General features: G+C 43.6%; 1 pseudogene across 1 annotated transcript; it reads left to right on the top strand.

Annotated features, from left to right (window-relative positions):
• Window positions 1-6041: 6041 nt before the first annotated feature.
• On the top strand, window positions 6042-20599 carry LOC106859509 (myosin heavy chain, skeletal muscle, adult-like; annotated as a pseudogene). Its single transcript, XR_015807865.1, has 38 exons — window positions 6042-6248; window positions 6337-6480; window positions 6572-6728; window positions 8038-8065; window positions 8164-8302; window positions 8372-8464; window positions 8563-8626; window positions 8710-8808; window positions 8909-9012; window positions 9087-9225; window positions 9939-10057; window positions 10155-10304; window positions 10652-10822; window positions 11299-11608; window positions 11755-11825; window positions 12481-12568; window positions 12662-12779; window positions 12937-13060; window positions 13140-13276; window positions 13378-13633; window positions 14133-14375; window positions 14478-14654; window positions 14740-14885; window positions 14973-15063; window positions 15152-15541; window positions 15709-15835; window positions 16008-16126; window positions 16425-16621; window positions 16920-17103; window positions 17190-17355; window positions 17527-17651; window positions 17828-18136; window positions 18241-18444; window positions 18729-18854; window positions 18949-19119; window positions 19207-19311; window positions 19454-19549; window positions 20446-20599. The product of XR_015807865.1 is annotated as a myosin heavy chain, skeletal muscle, adult-like (transcript).
• The last annotated feature ends 1066 nt before the right edge of the window (window positions 20600-21665 follow it).

Below are 21665 nucleotides of genomic sequence, written 5' to 3'. Positions count from 1 at the left end.
GGGTTGAATGCCAAAAAGAGACAGAAAACCTGCAGAACCAGTTGAGGAAGGCTCTGGGAAAAAATTACAATTGCAAATTGCCTGTCTGAAGATGCTGGTGAAGAGCAAGCCAGGGCTCTTCACCCTCCAGAAGGAGGTGAACTTCCCTAAACGTGATGTCACTTCACTCCCTGGAGGAGGACTCAGCAAAGCCAACCACCTGCCCTCTCTGCCACATCCTAAGCTGTGCCCAGTTGTAAAGAGAATTCTTAAATCAGGAAGGAGACACCATGGTAATTGTATTTCACTCTGCAACAGAATTGGTCAAGTTACAAGAAAAAATTATCAATCATCCTAAAGAAAATGAAATGGAGAATGTTTTGATAATTTTGCTAATGAGGGGGAATGAAATAAAGTTTTCCAAGGAGGAAGCACATGGTAAAGAGCCCTGGTGTCTTACCCAGAGAGCAGCTTGTTGTGTGAGAAATTTGGAGTCATTTGAGGGGGAGAATGCATCTCTATCCCCATTCCAAAATACGCTAAAATTTCCAGGAAGTGTAGGATGCAGTGGGCTTCCAGCAATGCATGAGAAACAGCTGATGCCCTGTTGGGTTTCTCCTGTGTTGTTGATACTTACAGTAAAATTTAAGGATTGAGACCAAGAAAAAACTATTGGTACTGCCCTCAAAAAGTGAGTTGAAGGACGGTGCTGAATTCATTTGTTCAGTAAAACCATCAGCCTTGCTGCACTGGCGTTCTCTTGGTTTCCCCATAATCCCTCTTAATGCCATGGTATTACATTAGTCACCTGGCAGTCCTGTGATATACTAATTGATTCTTAAGTAGGAGCTTTCACTGTGTTTGGAAGCTTCACAAGTTCATCTATGAGTTCCCATAATTTTCAGGGATTTGTATTTGGGGACTGAGAAGGAAAGAAATCCGCCATGAGACTACTAACCTGATGATAAGGTTCTGAAATCAGCTTCATCATGGGAAGAACACTTAAGCTGAGAAATGACAGAGGAATATCTGCAAATGTAGGAATTTTACAAGGAAGAAGGGGAATGTGATCAGAATGATGGAGGTAATGTAGGACAGTGTGCATCATGGGAGCATAGTCATGGGAGAGTATGAGTCTGTGTAGGAAGAATACACAGGGGAATAAGAAGGGTTTATCCTTTATGTTAAAGTGCTCCTCGCTTATGCAATGCTCCACTGTGGGGCTGCAGACATCCTGTCAGAGATGGGAGGAAAATAAGGGATGTTGTGGTACGATCTGTTATGGACCACCTGAACAAGACAAAGTAGTGATTTCTACAACTGGGAGAAACTCAAGTCTCCTCTGCTTTAGGGAGGTTTTCAGCCATGTGGACATCTGCTATGAGGGCAACAGCACCAGGCAATTCTTAGAAATTCTTAGGCAGTGCTGATGTCAATATCCCAATGTAAATACTGGACAAGCAACACTGAGTATTGGAAGCAGGGATGATGAACTTGTGATAAATATGATCCCAGATGGCACCTCAGTCTGCAGCAAACACATGATGACTGGATGAAGGATCCAGTGGAAAGCTGGGGAGATAAGCAACAGAATTAGCACTCTAGACTTTGTAAGATTGGAATTCATTGCATTCAAGGAACTGCTAGTTAGCACACACTTTGCAGCAGCTATGATAGAGAAGAGACTGCTCAGGAGAGATATGCTTTATAAACACAATCATCTTGAATTTTGGGGGCTATTTTAACCCTTCATAGGATGCTGCATTACATGTATTGTCATAGATCAATTCTCAAATAGCTTTATTTTTACAGCTATGTCCACAGCTGTATTCAAAACAGGTAAGTCAAAACTGCTTTTCTTTCACACCCTAATTAGTAATTTCTATAAGCACTCACTGGCAATGTGTACTAGAACCCAAAATAATATCTGCCCATACTGTATGGAGCAGTTTTAGTCTCCTATGGGTGTTACATGAGTTGCTTGAGCAGTGTGGTAGCCCCCTCTAATTTGCAGTTGGTATTTCTGTCCTGAAAGGACAGCTGCTGAGAAATTAGGAGATACTTGGTGAAGAGCCTGAAGCAGGAAACTTGAGGAACCTGAATTCCCTGAACAGCATGAGCAGGGAGAAATTTTAACACAGGACTTCAGTGCTGGACATGGCAGGAGCTAGAAGGAATTCAGCTTCCTAGTTTTCACTTCTCCTGAGTGCAGTCTGTTTAGTATGAGTCTACTATTCAACCAAAAAAGGCAGAATGACTCATCTTTCTCCAAGGATTTGTGAATAGCAGCTGAACATACAGAGAAATTGTGCAGGAGGTCTGAATTCCTATATGAAGAATTATTTTGTGGAGGTTACATTATTAATCAGATATTAAATGCCCTCTACATTACTACCTTGCACCAAACAAGAATTCAAAATTTCCACACCAATTCTCTGGTAATGGGCAGCTCTTCTTCCTAATCCATATGAAAAGATTAGCCTTTTGAGATATTCCACTGTCCTCATAACGCATTTAGTGAGGTCAGGGATGAGCTCTGGGCTTGGCTTCCAATCTGGGGCTCTAAATGTGCCAGAGGAGTTTTGGAAGAGGCTCCTACAGCACAGGAAATCATCTGATGCTGCATATTGCACTGGATGGCAGGCATTGTTTTTCTAACCACTTCATTGTGATATTCCTTGAACTAATTTAATGACTGAAATGCAAATGACCAGGAGAAAAATGTCTTTAGATCTAGAGGATCTGAAAAAGTCTGAATTATTAAGGTCAAGTGTGGATGTGGCACTTGGGGCCAAGGTTTAGGGGTGGACCTGGCAGTCCTGGGTTGACAGTTGGACTGGTCTTTTCCAGCCTAAAAAATTCTGTGTTTCTATGATACTGTGATTACACTCTTTCCTAAAACTGGACCAGTTAGTCTCCTGGACTACCAGCAAATCTCTTTATCCCACACCATCAGCATTACACATCCTGTTGCCCCTAATGGCCTGGTACAGGAAGTGCTGTGTTGTTAGGTGTTTCTGGGACTGTGAATGTGTAAATACACTTATTTTGATGGCATGGCACTGCAAGGATGAGGTTTTATCAGAATGAATAGCAGCTGGAATTGTATGCCAAGGTTTGTATGATTGGCACAAGCATGGCATGCTGGTTTCTGGGGAGTTAGAGGTAGGGAGAGGATATAGGAACCTCTGGAGCTTCAGGTTTGACAGAGGGAACTTGTTATTTATGCAGACAATCAAAGGTGCAAGTACACATCAATTTCAAGTAAGAAATGCAAGACTGTCAAAAGTGAGAAAGCAAAGTTTCTTGAGAAATCACTTTTAAAATTAAATACACACAAACTCATATATTATCTATGCATGCACAAGCATATAGTTTGTTTTGATGTGATAGTGCAGCCCCCCTTCCTACTCAGGTCTGCTCTACAATCCTATCAGGAATTCCCATAAAGCCTTGAGGAGTGTCCCTTGACTCTACCAAGGGCACTTGCATGGCTAAGGTGGGAGCAGCAGTGCCTTTATCAGGAACTCCAGTTGCCTGGCTAAGGTGAAGGATGAGAGAGGGAATAATCAGTCACTTGCTAAAAGCCTTGGAACTTTCCCTACCTAAATTGCAGCCATGTAGAATGGTACCATTGTTGCTGGAGTTTTGGTAATTCCAGTACCATTGCTGCTGGAATTTTGGAAGCACCAGTAATTGCTGACCTGGATTGTGTCCAGGATAGAAATGTATGGATGGCTAAAATTATATATCTTGCAACCCTATTAATAGCCGGCCTTAGTGAGGCACTTTGAGCTCTCCTGGACTGCAGCAGGCTGCAACCAGCATCTCCCTCAGAGTGGGGTGCTTCTCAAAACTCATGAACTCTAAAAGTTGTGAAAAATGGCGGACTGATTTTCAAAAAATTCACCGGAAGTTGAATCACCAGACCAATATCTTCTGCTCCCTGAGGCTCAGCTACTGCCCAGTGAGAAATTTGAAATGAATATTTCACTGAACTCAGAAGGACCTTTTAACAGGTGTAAGCCTTGAACTTTATATACACACCTTTGTGTCTGTGTGTGTCCATGTGTGAACTCATTTAGGCACTCTACAGCAAGAATAGTTTTAATGTTGCTATCTGAGATCTATAATTAAGTCACTGTTGCAATTAGAGTAAATACTTTTGAATCACTTTGTGAATGTTAACTTAGTCAATGATTAAGTCCTGCTAAAACCCTTTAGACACAAACTGTTGACTAGGTCTGGTATTATGAGTGGATCCAACTGCACCTAGACTCTGTCAGGAGTTTAGAAACCAAAGGGCCCTCTGTGAACCTCATAACTCAACAGGAGGATTTTCCTTATGCTTTTTACCCTTATCCTTTGCATCCCCAGTTGTTAGGCAAATCATTATAAAGGAATTCTTAGTCAATTTTTCTTGATCTTTGTAGCAAGTAATCGAGCAAACCTCACCATCAAACTTCATTGTGCTTTTGCAAATTTATATTGAACCTTCTTTTGCTAATGCCTTTGATGGTGATACTTTAAGCAACCCTAACTCATTTTCAACATCTGATTCCTTAACAGACAGCTCAGGAATCTATTCAAGAGCTCCATATCAAAATAGAGTCTCCCATTACTTGGGATCAGGCTCCTAACTCATTGTATTTCAAATAATTTCAGCTATTGAGAGTGTCCTATACAGAAAACTCAGCTGTAATAGATTTCTACTTCCTGCTTTTTAGAAAATACCACTGAAAAGTGGCTCCCAACATTATCTGCTAGTTTTTGACATATTTTCCCTGTTCCTCCCAATGCATATGTTCCTAAAGCATCATAGGCGTTGTCATCACCATTACATGACTGAAAAGTTGTGGTATAAACATACCAAGGAAACTACCATGGGTCAAGGAGCAAATCACTGAGAAAGGCAGCAATAGAACCATGCAAGTTCTCTAAGTGCCTTGAGTAGTCTAGATTCTCTCCTTAACACTCTTGACAAATTATTTATAGATGTATTCACGTAGTCAGTAAGATATAAAAATGTTCTAATTATATCATTCAAATCAAGTGACAATTATGCCCTTAGTTTGACAGACAATGCTTGGCCAAAAAAGGTTTGCCAGAAATGTTTTGACCGAAGAAAGGGGAACCATCTGCATCATCTGCAGACAAGACACTATAAAATCTGCCAGAGACAAGTCTAGCCTGTCTCCGCAGAAAGGCTTCTAGGTAAGTGTATGCATTTCATGAGCTTGGAGAAAGAGGACAATATCCTTGCAATATCCTGTTTCATTTCTTCTGTCTCTAACAACCATTTCCATGAGGGAGTGCCCATGTGAACAAAACTTTCAGTGTGATTTTGATGCATGTCTGTATTTTCAATCTACAGTGTTTTATGGAATTCTGTTCAGCCGTAAGAAACAACTGCCATTCCTATTTTGCAGGGTTTGCCCTATTCCAGGATACAAGCTGTTATCCAAAGGTAATATACTGAATAATCCATTCCTAATCTATATTCTAGGACTTTTAAAAAGCTGCATGAATTATCTTCATAAATCCTCTTATATTCCAGCTGAATTTGCTCAGGCTAGATAGTAGGAAACAGGAAAGATCTAAAAAATGCAGTAATTTTTCATTTTTAATAGAAAAGGTAACTCTTTCAGCAAGAAAGTACTCTCTTGAAGACTCATTGCTCATAATTAAGGACAAGATCAGAGAGTGATTTTTCTATGACTGTAGATTCTTTTATGTGAAAAACTCAAACCTTGTCAGAATTCAGGGTGACTTACCAAACTGTACTCAATATTTAGATGTTCTATTTACTGTTACAAGATCTACATGTTGTTGAAGTCTAAAACTTACTCTTGGATTCAGACTAGGGTACTTTTAACTTCAAATCAAAGTAGATTTAATTGGTTTCTTCCTAAGAGCTTATTTTGGAGACTTACTAGGAATTTATTTGCTAAAGAGCAAAGAGATTTCTCATTAGTATAGATTGTCTTATTCTTCTTGATGACCAATAACTTTTTTTTCTCCACAAGACACCTCTGCTGACGAGGTTTCATTAGAGGGCAGACATGGCGTCTGGAGATGCTGAGATGGCTGTTTTTGGGGAGGCGGCTCCTTACCTCCGAAAATCGGAAAAGGAGAGAATTGCAGCCCAGAACAAACCTTTTGATGCCAAATCGTCTGTCTTTGTGGCTCATCCTAAAGAATCCTTTGTGAAAGGGACAATCCAGAGCAGGGAATCAGGCAAAGTCACTGTCAAGACTGAAGGGGGAGAGGTGAGTCAAAAACAAGGCTGAAGGACAACATTCGATCCCCACTTTGAGCTTTCAGGTGATACATGTGGATCCGTTGTTTCCTTGGCAGACCCTGACTGTGAAGGAAGATCAAATCTTCTCCATGAACCCTCCCAAGTATGACAAAATCGAGGACATGGCCATGATGACCCACCTCCACGAACCCGCCGTGCTGTACAACCTCAAAGAGCGTTACGCAGCCTGGATGATCTACGTAAGTGGCAGCAGCAGCTTCCTTTGGGCAGCCTCAGGAGCTGCTGGGCCAGGCTCAGGGGAAGCCAACGTGCTGTGTCCCTTCCTCACAGACCTACTCGGGTCTCTTCTGCGTCACTGTCAACCCCTACAAGTGGCTGCCGGTGTACAACCCCGAGGTGGTGTTGGCCTACCGAGGCAAGAAGCGCCAGGAGGCCCCTCCACACATCTTCTCCATCTCTGACAACGCCTATCAGTCCATGCTGACTGGTGAGTGCTTGATTTCCTTTGAGCTGCTCTTGAAATCGTCTATTTGTAGAGGGAAATGTAGGTTTCTTCGGAAATACGCCAGACTTAAAAAAATTTGTGCATGTGAAATTAATGGAATTTGAATGCACTTATTTCTAATGGTCTGTGAGAGCTGAGTGTCAGCATTCCCATTAGAATCACTAATGACCTGGACATAACCTAGAGAGTGTAAATTCACTGGAAAGAATTCACCTGTTTTGTGTTGTAGACCTTATGCCTATAATGGAATCTTACATACATGGATGGATTTATGTATCTTAATCACTAAATTAGTCTCAGATGGAGAGCACAGGGTACAGTTAAATGACACATACCCTATAAATGATGTGCATAATATCAATTTAAATTTTCAACCATCAGTGCTGACAAATAATACAGAGATCTCTACCTTAAACAGGCACATAAGCCTCTCCTGAGGTACCTATTATGCAAATAGATTTCATTATGTAGATGATGGCCATGTGATCTAAATTACATGAAGCCTTCAATGATCTCTGGAACTCCTGCACTGGTCTATAGCATGCTGGTAGCTGCATCTATAAATCAATTGCACTGTATAGTGAAAAGTAAACTTCACATAACAATATCAAAGAAAAAAATACATATTTTAGCATTTAAATTGACTTAAAAAATTTTCTTTCTGTTTTTTCCTTTTCTTTTCATCTCATTTTCTCTTCCTTATATATATATTGAAATAAAAGATGTGAAAGATTTTAGAACTTCTTCTCTTATTCTCTTCTTAGACACTGGGAAATGCATTCAGAATAGAAAAATAAAAAAGGAATGTCATTGATGTATAATCTCAAGAATGCATAATTTCCGTATATATAGGGATTAAAAAACAGAGGTGAAAAAGGGTGAAAGAGGTTGGTCAGATGTTTCTTTAATTAATGTTGCCTCCAAGTTTCCATAAGATTATTCAAGAAACTTTTAGATTCAGAAGAATTGACATACAAAAAAAATTACAGCCTCAATATTTTAATTGCCTGTACTTGCCTATTAAGAGAGAAATAAGTAGCTTGATGAAAAGACAATGTCAGGAAAGGCATAAGACTATCGAAGTTTCTCTGAAGTGATTCCTTTACAGAACCAGTTGCTAATAGCTGAAGTACTGCTGATAGCATCAAAAGTACCCACTAGAATTCCCTGGGCACTTCTTGCTATTTTCTCTTCCTGGATCCTCTGGAAGCTTCAGTTCTTATTTTTCTCCTAGTTCTTGAATCTTATTTGTCTTTTCTTATCCGTGTTTCTTTCCTCTATCTCTTCACAGACCGGGAGAACCAGTCCATCCTGATCACGTACGTACACCCCCTGTGCGGGTCCCTGCGGGGCTCTCTGGTGCCAGGGCACCTCCTGCCTGACCACGCACCCTCTGCTTCTCTCTTGGCTTTGGCAGCGGAGAATCCGGTGCCGGGAAGACTGTGAACACAAAGCGTGTCATCCAGTACTTTGCAACAATTGCAGCCAGTGGAGAGAAGAAGAAGGAAGAGCATGCATCAGGCAAAATGCAGGTAAATTAGTAGACACATGTTGGGGTGAATGCTTTCCTTTGTTCTTGACATGATTTTTGGAAAGGATAACTGGCAAGAATTATCTCCCTGCAGGGAACGCTTGAGGATCAAATCATCAGCGCCAACCCACTGCTGGAGGCCTTTGGAAACGCCAAGACTGTGAGGAACGACAACTCCTCACGCTTTGTGAGTTGTTACTTGGGACAACTGTCAATGCCAATTTGAATATTTTTGCTGTCTGAATTGGTAAAATAGGTCTCAATTGACTTTCCTGCTGCTTTTAGGGTAAATTCATCAGAATCCATTTTGGTGCCACAGGCAAACTGGCTTCTGCTGACATTGAAACATGTAAGACACCCTTGTGGCCTGATCCCCTTCCCTCCAGCCTTCCCCACTTCTTGTGCTTGACTGTGTCCTACCATCCTTGCCAGATCTTCTGGAGAAGTCCAGGGTCACTTTCCAGCTCAAGGCGGAAAGGAGCTACCACATCTTTTATCAGATCATGTCCAACAAGAAGCCAGAGCTAATCGGTAGGAAAGATCACTAACATTTTTTGAAGGAAAATCACTGAGCAATTCATTGTGTTATCTGGAAACTAAAGTAAGCTTGTTTTTCTCCTGTTGCTTTCAGACATGCTCCTCATTACCACCAACCCTTATGATTTCCACTTTGTGAGTCAAGGTGAGATCACTGTTCCCAGCATTGATGATCAGGAGGAGCTGATGGCCACAGATGTGAGTAACTTTACCAAATGATCATCTGGTGGAGTTGAGCCCTGCTATATGTACATTTGTGTTTCTGTTGCCAGAGTGCCATTGACATCCTGGGCTTCAGTGCTGATGAGAAAACAGCCATCTACAAGCTGACAGGGGCTGTCATGCACTACGGAAACCTGAAGTTCAAGCAGAAACAGCGTGAGGAGCAGGCAGAGCCTGATGGCACAGAAGGTATCAACAAATTCATCAAGCTTTCCAAAAGAGATAGTCTTAATTACGTAAGGACTTAGGCAGACTTCATGCTTTAAATGTGTAAATTAATAATAAGAGTAGTTGCTCCATGACTAGATGCCAGTTGAGGCATTCATCTCATGTAACGATACTGTTACTTTTTCTTCTGTGACTACTATATAAGAGGTTCAGTGTACACTGATAGGAAGCCAGGAGACTTGCATGTAAATTGCTATAACATTACTAATCATAGTAAGTTGAAATACACCTTCCAACCTCTACTGTAGTATGGAGCAGTGAAATGGTTTAACCTAACGAGACACAAGGCTGTGCTCCTCTTCACCCTCACCTACTGGAGAGAATTCTGATATGAGAAGTGTACTTCATTAGTCTCTGCCACAGCAGGAAGGACAGTCCACACCTCCATCTTTCTGAGTGATAAATCCTCCTGCTATATGACTAGAAAGTTTGAAGTTCCATACTGACACCTGAAAGAGGATAAAGGCAATGAGCTCTCTTGAAGAAGGTTTGCAAAAACTGAAGTTCAGAAAGAGTTATAGACTCTGAGTCCTGGACACAAAGGGGAAATTAGCTTTGTAGCTTTGACAGATACTGTTGTGAAACCTTGTGGAGAACACTATAGGGCCAGTCAGTCAAGCACCGACTTTTAGGAATTTTTGAATATCTATTTTTCTCTCTTTTCTCATGTTCAGTTGCTGACAAGGCTGCTTACCTGATGGGTCTGAACTCGGCAGACCTGCTCAAAGCCCTCTGCTACCCCCGAGTCAAGGTGGGGAATGAATACGTGACCAAGGGCCAAACTGTGCAGCAGGTATAAAAAATATGGCAATGTGGAGCATGCTGTGATGGTTCCCATTGATTCTCCTCTGCCCCGTACAGTAACCTCCAAAGCTTTCTCTATGCTTTAGGTGAATAATTCAGTGGGTGCCCTGGCAAAGGCTGTCTATGAGAAGATGTTCCTGTGGATGGTTGTTCGTATCAACCAACAGCTGGACACGAAGCAGCCCAGGCAGTACTTCATTGGTGTCCTGGACATTGCTGGCTTTGAGATCTTTGATGTAAGGAGCACAGTTTTCCTAGTATTTTTGTAGAACTATAATTGAGAATTTTGAAGTATATTTTATAGAAGTGAGTATCTCCCTACACTTATTCATAGGGCTTTTGGAATCATGTTTCTAATCTTGAAAAAATAATAGAATAGAAAACTAATCTTCTAATTCCTCTAAATTAGAAAACTCTCTTTTCTAAATACAAAGCCTATCCTAGAGAGACAGCAAAGGAAAACTACATGGGAAGAGGACTTGTTTTTAAAGTATAAAACATGGTGAATTACGATTGCCCGAAAAAACACCTTGGTATTATTGCTGATCCTTGAAAGCGTTGTATGTCTTTTTATGCCTGGCAGTTCAACAGCTTTGAGCAGCTGTGCATCAACTTCACCAATGAGAAGCTGCAACAGTTCTTCAATCACCACATGTTCGTGCTGGAGCAGGAGGAGTACAAGAAGGAGGGGATTGAATGGACATTCATTGATTTTGGGATGGACCTGGCTGCCTGCATTGAGCTCATTGAGAAGGTATCCTTCCTGTTCAAGTCTAATATAAATTGGGTGTTCTATGCTTGCCAAGAGAAACAATTAAGAAGCATGTGAGAATATTTTGGCTTCTTCAAATATATACTGTGTGAAAGTGGCAACAGGGTAGATGTTGGAGATCATTACTCAGATATTAGGACTTTTGGTGAGAGAATTAATTGCCAAATTAAAAAATGAAGTGAAAAGGTAGTCATATTCTCTAAGTACTTATCAGTAAATAGATTTTATAGAGAGGACAGTATTTCACATTGTCATATCTATACTAACTTAATCAGCAAAGGCATTTCCATAATTTTGAATGAAACAGCAACACGGGAAAAAGTTGAGCCTTACCTGATTTTCTCTGACTTAAAGTCAGTGTGGGAACAGCTTCCTTTTTTGACATCAGCAACTTTCCAATCAAGAGATGTCTCCTTTCTAATATGTTTCTCTCTCTTGTCTGCCGTAATTTCTCCCAGCCCATGGGCATCTTCTCCATCCTGGAAGAGGAGTGCATGTTCCCCAAGGCAACTGACACCTCTTTCAAGAACAAGCTCTATGACCAGCACCTGGGCAAGTCCAACAACTTCCAGAAGCCCAAACCTGCCAAAGGCAAGACTGAGGCCCACTTTTCCCTGGTGCACTATGCTGGCACAGTGGACTACAACATCTCTGGCTGGTTGGAGAAGAACAAGGACCCTCTGAATGAAACTGTCATTGGGCTGTACCAGAAATCATCTGTGAAGACCCTGGCATTACTCTTTGCCAACTATGGTGGAGCAGATGCCGGTTAGTTTTGTGGAAACTGTATTTTTAGTGTGGGACAATTGTGTGGGACAATTGTCACAGAATTAAAGCCATAAACACTAAACACTTAAAGTTGTTTTATGTTAATTTTAAAAGTGGTTTTTTTTTCCCCTTTATTCAATTGGCAGAGGCTGGTGGTAGCAAGAAAGGAGGCAAGAAGAAGGGTTCCTCCTTCCAGACTGTCTCAGCTCTTTTCCGGGTATAGTACTGCATCTGTTACCTTTGAAATGTGAAGAAAGGGGGTGAGCTAATATTAAATTTGAAAAGCTATTTTAAATTACTGTAAAGGGGGTAAATTTCTTTGGAAATTCCACATCAGATTTTCCGGGGTCAATTTTAAATTGCACGTATGTCCAAAAATGAGCACTTAGTCTTCAAAATCATGGTAATCCACTAATTTGTGGTGGTTTTCTTCTTAGCTTTTTTATTAGCAGATATCATTCAGATCTTCATATTTTTATGTCTTTGGGTAAGACTAGAATGGTAATATTAGTATTCCTTCATTGCTGTTGAGGAGTTGAAAATAATTTCAAAGGAGATATTTATCTCATTGGAATAAATGCCTATTCTTAAAAACTTACAAAGATTAACTTCTGAAGGCAGAATGTGAAAAATCTAAGTCATTTATTCTCTATGACTGTATGAAATCATATATTAGTTTTCACTGAACCAGTAACAGCTCTGTAGTATTTCAGTCTAAAAATGGTGCTCAGTATCTTCAAATAGAGGACATTTTTTTGGTTTCTGTTGCTTTATCAAAATGCTCCAAAATCCAGTTTGAGCAGTTGTAAAATCATAAACTGGGCTTGGTGCATCAATACAAGGAAGCTCACACTGGTAACTGGTTCCTCTAGGAGAATCTGAACAAGCTGATGACCAATCTGCGCAGCACCCACCCCCATTTTGTGCGCTGTATCATCCCCAATGAAACTAAAACACCTGGTAAGCTGCTGAAGCAGAAACATCCTTGCTCTAATACACCCATTCCCCTGTGCACTGCAATCTGTGCCATTCCTTTGTGCTCTGCATTGCCAGGTGCCATGGAGCACGAGCTGGTGCTGCACCAGCTGCGCTGTAACGGCGTGCTGGAAGGGATCAGGATTTGCAGGAAAGGCTTCCCCAGCAGAGTCCTCTATGCTGACTTCAAACAGAGGTGAGAGCTCTGCACTTTTCAGCATCATTAAAAGCAACATTGGTTCATTCATGGGTCCATTTAAGCTGTGTTCTAATTTTAAAAAGAGCTGGTGGGTTTTAGTGGCTACTGTGTGTTGCTCAGAAAACAAAAGCCTTATCTTCTTCTGATTCCACAGATACAAGGTGCTTAATGCCAGTGCCATCCCCGAGGGACAGTTCATCGATAGCAAGAAGGCTTCTGAGAAGCTCCTTGGGTCAATCGATGTGGACCATACCCAGTACAAATTTGGACACACCAAGGTACAAAACACCCCATTCACTGTGTCCCTGGGCTTTGCTCTACCTGACAGTGATGTGCTGCAACATTGCCTCTCTCAAGGTGTTCTTCAAAGCTGGGCTACTGGGACTCCTGGAAGAGATGAGGGATGAGAAGCTGGCACAGCTCATCACCCGCACCCAGGCCAGGTGCAGGGGCTTCCTGATGAGGGTGGAGTACCAGAGAATGGTGGAGCGGAGGTACACCTTCCTCTTCTTCAGTTAAAGTCACTCTGCTTGGGGGAAATTGTTGACACTCGTCAGACTGAGAATATTCATTGTACTTTTTAATTCTTTCTCAGGGAATCCATCTTCTGCATCCAGTACAACATTCGTGCATTCATGAATGTCAAACACTGGCCATGGATGAAGCTGTTCTTCAAGATCAAGCCCTTGCTGAAGAGTGCAGAGTCTGAGAAGGAAATGGCCAACATGAAACAAGAGTTTGAGAAAACCAAGGAGGAGCTTGCAAAGTCTGAGGCAAAGCGGAAGGAGCTGGAGGAGAAAATGGTGAAACTGGTGCAGGAGAAAAATGACCTGCAGCTACAAGTGCAGGCTGTGAGTTTATCACCTTTAGTTTATCACTCAAAAAATATGTTTGTACATTCAGACTGTATTTTATGAACAGAAGATCAGATTAGAGAAGACCAAAAGTAATAAATTTGGGGAATTATCATCATACCATCATATATATGTGAAGGTGAGGAAACAAATTCTGGCAGTGATGTGGTAAGCACTCTGATAGCCAGTGCAAAGATACAGAGAGTTTCAAGTGGCAGTCAGTGCTCTTGTCTGCAGAAGATAGAGGCAAATGTAGATCCTTGACACACAGAAGAATAATGAATTAATTTTGCAGCAAAATGCAAGCCACACTTGAAAGTGGTACTTGAGAATGCAGGTGTGGGAAAAGTCATCCTCCCTTTGCTTGGTAACTAGCAGTTAAGATCCTTCTGTTGCTGGAGCTGCAGGTCAGCTGCAGCTGCTAGTCTGTGATTAAATAGGCAGAGCAGAGAAAGTTCAAAACATTAGAACCCTCAAAATTCTGTCTCCCCACTAGGAAGCAGATAGCTTGGCTGATGCTGAGGAAAGGTGTGACCAGCTCATCAAAACTAAAATCCAGCTGGAAGCCAAAATTAAGGAGGTGACTGAAAGGGCTGAGGATGAAGAGGAAATTAATGCTGAGCTGACAGCCAAGAAGAGGAAATTGGAGGATGAATGTTCAGAGCTGAAGAAAGATATTGATGACCTTGAGCTAACATTGGCCAAGGTGGAGAAGGAAAAACATGCCACCGAAAACAAGGTATGAGGCAGAACCTGTCACTCATACTCTGGAAAAGATTTGTCTTGTTATGAACTTTTAAAGCACCATTTTCTATCTGTTCTTGCTCCTTTCTTCTCAAAGGTGAAAAACCTGACTGAGGAGATGGCAGCCCTGGATGAGACCATTGTGAAGCTGACAAAAGAGAAGAAAGCCCTCCAAGAGGTCCATCAGCAGACCCTGGATGACCTGCAGGCAGAGGAGGACAAAGTTAATACTCTGACCAAAGCCAAAAGCAAGCTGGAACAGCAAGTGGATGATGTAAGTACACAGACATGGAGCAGGAATAGGACAGGTCTGGAGCCTGATCAGGCTGGTAGAGCACTGATGGTCTTGTTGTGTTTAGCTGGAAGGGTCCCTGGAGCAAGAGAAGAAACTGCGCGTGGACCTGGAGAGAGTTAAGAGGAAACTGGAAGGAGACTTGAAGCTGGCCCAGGACAGCATCATGGATTTGGAGAATGATAAGCAGCAGCTGGATGAGAAACTGAAGAAGTAAGTGTGGCTCTGGGGCACCTGAGGGCTGAGCTGGAGCACTTGTCCTTTTTCTTTGAGCTCTAACACAATTCACTTGGCCCAAAGGAAAGACTTTGAAATCAGCCAGATCCAGAGCAACATTGAGGATGAACAAGCCCTGGGTGTGCAACTTCAGAAGAAGATCAAGGAGCTGCAGGCAAGTGTCTGTTCCTTCCCCTGCCTTGCTGAGGCTCAGCTCAGGCAGGAGGAGGGCACGGGTGTGAAGGGTCCCTGCTGTTCTGCAGGCCCGTATTGAGGAGCTGGAGGAGGAAATTGAGGCAGAGCGAACCTCTCGCGCTAAAGCAGAGAAGCATCGGGCTGACCTGTCCAGGGAGCTGGAGGAGATCAGTGAGCGCCTGGAAGAAGCAGGAGGGGCCACAGCAGCTCAGATCGAGATGAACAAGAAGCGTGAGGCAGAATTCCAGAAGATGCGCCGTGACCTGGAAGAGGCCACGCTGCAGCACGAAGCCACGGCTGCTGCCCTGCGCAAGAAGCACGCGGACAGCACAGCTGAGCTGGGGGAGCAGATCGACAACCTGCAACGTGTGAAGCAGAAGCTGGAGAAGGAGAAGAGTGAGCTGAAGATGGAGATTGATGACTTGGCCAGCAACATGGAGTCTGTCTCTAAAGCCAAGGTACAGTGTTTCTGTCACATTACTGCCATATTAAACACGCCCCAATACATGCTCTTGATTATGATTGTATTTTGCTATCCCATACAGTTGCATTGCTTTTCACCTTTAGATCAGCATGCTAGAACTCAGTGGGTAGTCCTCTTTCTTTACATGCCTTTGATGCACAGGCAAACCTGGAGAAGATGTGCCGCACACTGGAAGACCAGCTGAGTGAGATTAAGACCAAGGAAGAAGAGCATCAGCGGATGATCAACGACCTCAATGCTCAAAGAGCTCGTCTGCAGACAGAGTCAGGTAATGTACCCTATTCCCTCTGGAACAGAGGAATTTGTAATCAATGATAATGTGAAAAAGACTGATGATTTACTCAAATTGATCTATTCTCTGTAAGCTTGTATACTGTGCTTAAAAGAAATATTGATTTAATATTGATTTTAAATTGTAATCTTTCTGAAAAATTTCTTAGGTGAATATTCACGACAGGTGGAAGAAAAAGATGGTTTGATATCTCAGTTATCCAGAAGCAAACAGGCATTCACTCAACAGATTGAGGAACTAAAAAGACACTTAGAGGAAGAAATAAAGGTAAAGTTTCTTCCTGTAGGGGACTGATTTTGGTCTGGGCATCTGTTTTCTTTATGGATATTACCTACTATCACATAAAATCAGAATTTTAGCTATATAGATTTAATTTTTGAGCTCTCAAGCAAGGTGAGAAATTTTACCTCCTCCCTCTCTGGTGTGGAAAGTTGAGAAATACATCCCTCCCAGTGTGGATACTGAGATAGGGAAAAACAATTTTAGGTCTTTAATCAGATTTATAATGACATAAATTTTACTATTGCATGGGAAATTAATTGTACCCACCCAATTGTCTCCCAAGGCCAAGAACGCCCTGGCCCACGCCCTGCAGTCTGCTCGCCACGACTGTGACTTGCTCCGGGAACAATATGAGGAGGAGCAGGAGGCCAAGGGGGAGCTGCAGAGAGCCCTGTCCAAGGCCAACAGTGAAGTGGCCCAGTGGAGAACCAAATACGAGACAGACGCGATTCAGCGCACGGAGGAGCTCGAGGAGGCCAAGTACGTGGTGATAGGCAAACAAGAAAAGTAAGACTGAAAATTCAAAGGTGACATTGCAAGAGAAACATCACAATATTATTAAGAATAAGTCGTGGATGTTATTTGGGGAAGAGCACTAGAAAATGAGAAACTTTATCCTATAATGTATTTAGGGGTATAGTGAAGAAGAAGCCAAAGAACAACATAAATGTAACCCTTAACACTGGGTAACTGCAAGCTCCAAAATAATTAGGCACACAAGAGTAAAAAGCACATATTGATACCCAGTACTAATGTGAGCTGACTTTATGTCTTCTAGGAAGAAGCTGGCCCAGCGCCTGCAGGATGCAGAGGAACAGGTTGAGGCTGTCAATGCCAAATGTGCCTCCCTGGAAAAGACAAAGCAGAGGCTGCAGAATGAAGTGGAGGACCTGATGATTGATGTGGAGAAATCCAATGCTGCCTGTGCTGCTCTGGATAAGAAGCAGAAGAATTTTGACAAGGTCATTTGGCCTCCAGCACCAGCACTCGTGGCCAGAGCATGCCCCTGTGATGGCCCCAGCCCTACTCACAGCCCATTTCTCTGCAGATCCTGGCAGAATGGAAGCAGAAGTATGAGGAAACGCAGGCTGAGCTGGAGGCCTCCCAGAAGGAGTCGCGCTCTCTCAGCACGGAGCTGTTCAAGATGAAGAATGCCTATGAGGAGTCCTTGGACCACCTGGAGACAATGAAGCGGGAGAACAAGAACTTGCAGCGTAAGTCCCTGTGCCTCTGCTCCTCGCTGCCCTTTCTCACTATCAGCCATTGCCAACATTGTTCATGGGTCTGTGCCTGCAGCTCTGCAGAGATGCCTGTCACCTTGGTGGGACAGGACCCTTCCCATTTTGCTCTGTGTCTGACCATGCTATTGATCTTTGTTCCCACAGAGGAGATTTCTGACCTCACGGAGCAGATTGCTGAGGGAGGAAAGGCAATTCATGAGCTGGAGAAAGTCAAGAAGCAGGTTGAGCAGGAGAAATATGAAATCCAGGCTGCTCTGGAGGAAGCTGAGGTACATGACCATAGTCACTGCACTAAATAAATGAGGAAATGGGGAGGAGAAATGGATCCCTCTCCGTTCTGGCTGCGGAGTGAAAACAGCTGAGATTTCTGGAAATATCCTATCATTCCCTAAAAAGCAAGCAATAGGTTTATCAATGCCATCAACATTTGTGTCCACTTGTCCAGGCCTCACTGGAACATGAGGAGGGGAAGATCCTGCGTCTGCAGCTTGAGCTCAACCAGGTGAAGGCTGAGATTGACAGGAAGATAGCAGAGAAGGATGAGGAGATTGACCAACTGAAGAGAAACCACCTGCGAGTTGTGGAGTCCTTGCAGAGCAGCTTGGATGCTGAGATCAGGAGCAGGAATGAAGCCCTGAGGCTGAAGAAGAAGATGGAGGGAGACCTGAATGAAATGGAGATCCAGCTGAGCCATGCCAACCGTGTGGCTGCAGAAGCACAGAAGAACCTGAGAAACACCCAGGCTGTGCTCAAGGTCCGTTCAGCAGAGCTACAGAAAAGAGAAAAATGAGATCTCTGACATTTTTGCCACTCAAGTGCACACTGACGCCTGGTAATTTCATTTCTCTTTCTTCCCAGGACACCCAGATCCATCTGGATGATGCACTTAGGACAAAGGATGACCTGAAGGAGCAGGTGGCCATGGTGGAACGCAGAGCAAACCTGCTGCAGGCTGAAATTGAGGAGCTCCGGGCAGCCCTGGAGCAGACAGAGAGGTCAAGGAAAGTGGCTGAGCAGGAGCTTCTGGATGCCACTGAACGTGTGCAGCTCCTCCACACCCAGGTCAGGGCAGCAAACAAAGAGCTGTGTTGTGACTGACCAAACACAGAGGGCTGGAATTTATCAGAGGACCAGCAGTATAAGAAAGGCCTCTCCACTGCTGTCCCCAGGGAAAGACGTGGTTTGCCTCCATTCCCAAAGCCCATGCCTGATATTTGGTCAACCATTTTAACAATAATTCCATAATAAGGGGTGGAAGCTGGAAGTGGAAAGACTTTGCTCAGGTAGAAGGTTCATTATGGCAAGGTTTAAAATTCATCTCTTGCCATGTCCTTCCCATTGCACAGAACACCAGCTTGATCAACACCAAGAAGAAGCTGGAAACAGACATTGCCCAGATCCAGGGTGAAATGGAGGATACCATCCAGGAAGCCCGCAATGCTGAGGAGAAGGCCAAGAAGGCCATCACAGATGTGAGTTGGGTGCTCCTGGCATTGCTGATGGTCAATGTACTCTGCCCAAAATATCTCCAGCCCTAAAATGGCTTTGACCCTTTGCTCTGATCAGGCGGCCATGATGGCAGAAGAGCTGAAGAAGGAGCAGGACACCAGTGCCCACCTGGAGAGGATGAAGAAGAACCTGGACCAGACAGTGAAGGACCTGCAGCACCGTCTGGATGAGGCCGAGCAGCTGGCACTGAAGGGAGGGAAGAAGCAGATCCAGAAGCTGGAGGCCAGGGTGTGTAGGGCTGGGTGTGTGTGTGAGTGAGCGTGTCCTTGGAGAGACATTGCCAGGGAAGCTGCAGGGATGGGCTTGTCCTTGCAGGTGCGGGAGCTGGAAGGGGAGGTTGATGCTGAGCAGAAGCGCAGCGCTGAAGCCGTGAAGGGCGTGCGCAAGTACGAGCGCAGGGTGAAGGAACTGACCTACCAGGTAAGGCAGGAGGGCTCCTGCTCTGACAGGGCTTGCTCACAGTCAGTCACATTTTACACACACCATCCCCAAGGGGAATTGTTGTCCTTGTGTGATGGAGGATCAAGAATTGACTCTCTATGCTGTTTACCAACTACTCTAGTCTGAGGAAGACAGGAAGAATGTCCTCAGGCTGCAGGATCTGGTGGACAAGCTGCAAATGAAAGTGAAATCCTACAAGAGACAATCTGAGGAGGCTGTAAGTATCTCTCTGAGTGCTTGGCAAGAAGCACATTCCCAGAGGGTAGTTTGGCCATTCAGGAGACAAATATAAGAAATTTAGAAGATCCCACTCATGAATAAATATAATTCTTCTAATTCTCTGAAAGGCTCATAAATCGGACTTGCCTTTCAAAATGAATACAATGAGCCCCTAAGAAGACTACTGAGGAGAGGAAAAGCACACAGCATTTTTTGCATTAGAACCACAAAGCAAGCTGTAAGGAGTCTTATGATTGATATTGGTAGTACAATGTATTAAGAAATTTTGAAAAAACTTATTTGTAGAGTTTTGGTTGCAGACAGGGAAGGAATTGGAAGTCCCCTCCCATACTACTTTGTGTTATGCTTTCATAATTGTAAAAAGAACATTTTCCTTTATCTAGGCATGCAGCTGTCAGGGATGCCCTGAGGCAAGTCCTACAGTTCCTGAATTTAAGATTGTCTGAGCATGACTTCTCCAATTTGGAAACAGTCCAGCACAGAGTAGGGCTTCTGGTTCAGTTAAGGCAATTTATGAGAAGAGCCCTCTTGTAATCATTGTCTCTCATAAATTCCTAATCCCACTTAAGGGTCTGCAGATGTAATTGAACATTTGATTCTAGAGCTAAAAAAATCACATTTCCAGCTGCCCATTTTGCTTCCTTCCTACATTCCAAAGCAGAATAATGTTCAAATCCCATTATGCTTCTTCTACAATGGATCTTCCTCAAAGGATGACGAGCTACATAGGAGGGTGACGTATGAACAGTGGTAGAAATGGGATGGAGACTTGTGCCTTCCCCCTAGGGAAAAGCTGCAGCTCAACAAAGCCAAGGTGCAAGAGGAACGAAACCCCTGTCCTGTGCTGACCCCTGACTCCCTTTCCCCTCACAGGAGGAGCTGTCCAATGTCAACCTGTCCAAGTTCCGCAAGATCCAGCACGAGCTGGAGGAAGCCGAGGAGCGGGCTGACATTGCAGAGTCACAGGTCAACAAGCTCCGAGCCAAGAGCAGGGAGTTCCATAGGAGGATAGAAGAGGAAGAGTGAGAATGTCAAAAGGCAGCAAAGTGACCTGAGGGACTGCACAAAATGTGAACCTCTCAGTCACTTTCCTTCTGCCATGCGTCTTTGTACCCACCTCAGTGTCTAGTGAATAAAGACTGTAGTAGATTCCTCTGCATGCACACTGTGGCCAGTGCCTTCTTTGGGTTTTGTTTTCCTTGGGCAATTGCATTGCAGAAGAAGTTTTCGTACTTTTCCTCTCTGGGACAAGGGAGAAGCTGGTGCCAGTGCTGGATTCAGGATCCACAAAGTCAGAGCCTGGAGAGACTCTTGAAAATCCAGCCTGTGCTCTCTCCTGTCTCCAGCAGCTCCTTGTCCAGCTCCTGCCTTCACATCCTCCTAATGCTCCTCCCATTGTCCTTTCAGCACAGCTTCTTTCCCCTGGGAGAGTCAAGAGATGCTGATCCTTTTCCTTTTTCCTTTTCCTACTCTTGTTTGTGATCCTGGCCCTCACAAACCCTAAACATCAATTTCTGGGTGAGTCATCAGAATTTGCAATGCACGGCGTTGTGAAGGACTGACAGTTCTTTGACAGAGACGATTTCAGTCACAAAGAGTTACAAAAGTTACAAGACACCAACAGTGTGCCATCTCCCTCACCCTAGATTTCTTGAGCTGCTGCCAGTTTCTCTTGAGTGGGCAAACAGTTGAGCCTGCCTGGGGCCAGGTGCTGGAAGGACTCAGAGGACTCTCCCTTAGTGCCCAGCTCTCGCACACCACCTGGGTCCAACACTCAACTTCACGTCATCAACAGGGAGAACACTCAGCTTTGGAGGATTTTCCCAGAAACCTCAAAGGCTGTGGGGCTCTGTCCATACACTAAATCAAACAGTTCAGTGGTAGCTAAGGGCTATGAACCTAATTTGGAAATCCTTTCAGCAATATCAGTTCATGAAATTGCACTGTTGCAGCTCTGTCCCTTTCTGAAGCTGCCTCAGCCAGTCACCTCATCGCCATGCTGCAGAAGTCCTTGACAAAGTGAGGAGTCAATGAGCCCTAATGTCACATTAGACACCTAGAAAGTTTCTTTGATGACTTGTCCAAAAGCACTG

The sequence above is a fragment of the Sturnus vulgaris genome, chromosome 20 (assembly GCF_052056855.1).
Source record: "Sturnus vulgaris isolate bStuVul1 chromosome 20, bStuVul1.hap1, whole genome shotgun sequence".
Lineage (NCBI taxonomy): Eukaryota > Metazoa > Chordata > Aves > Passeriformes > Sturnidae > Sturnus > Sturnus vulgaris.
Note: the sequence above shows the minus strand (reverse complement) of the source record. Positions and strands in the feature narration are given on the sequence as shown.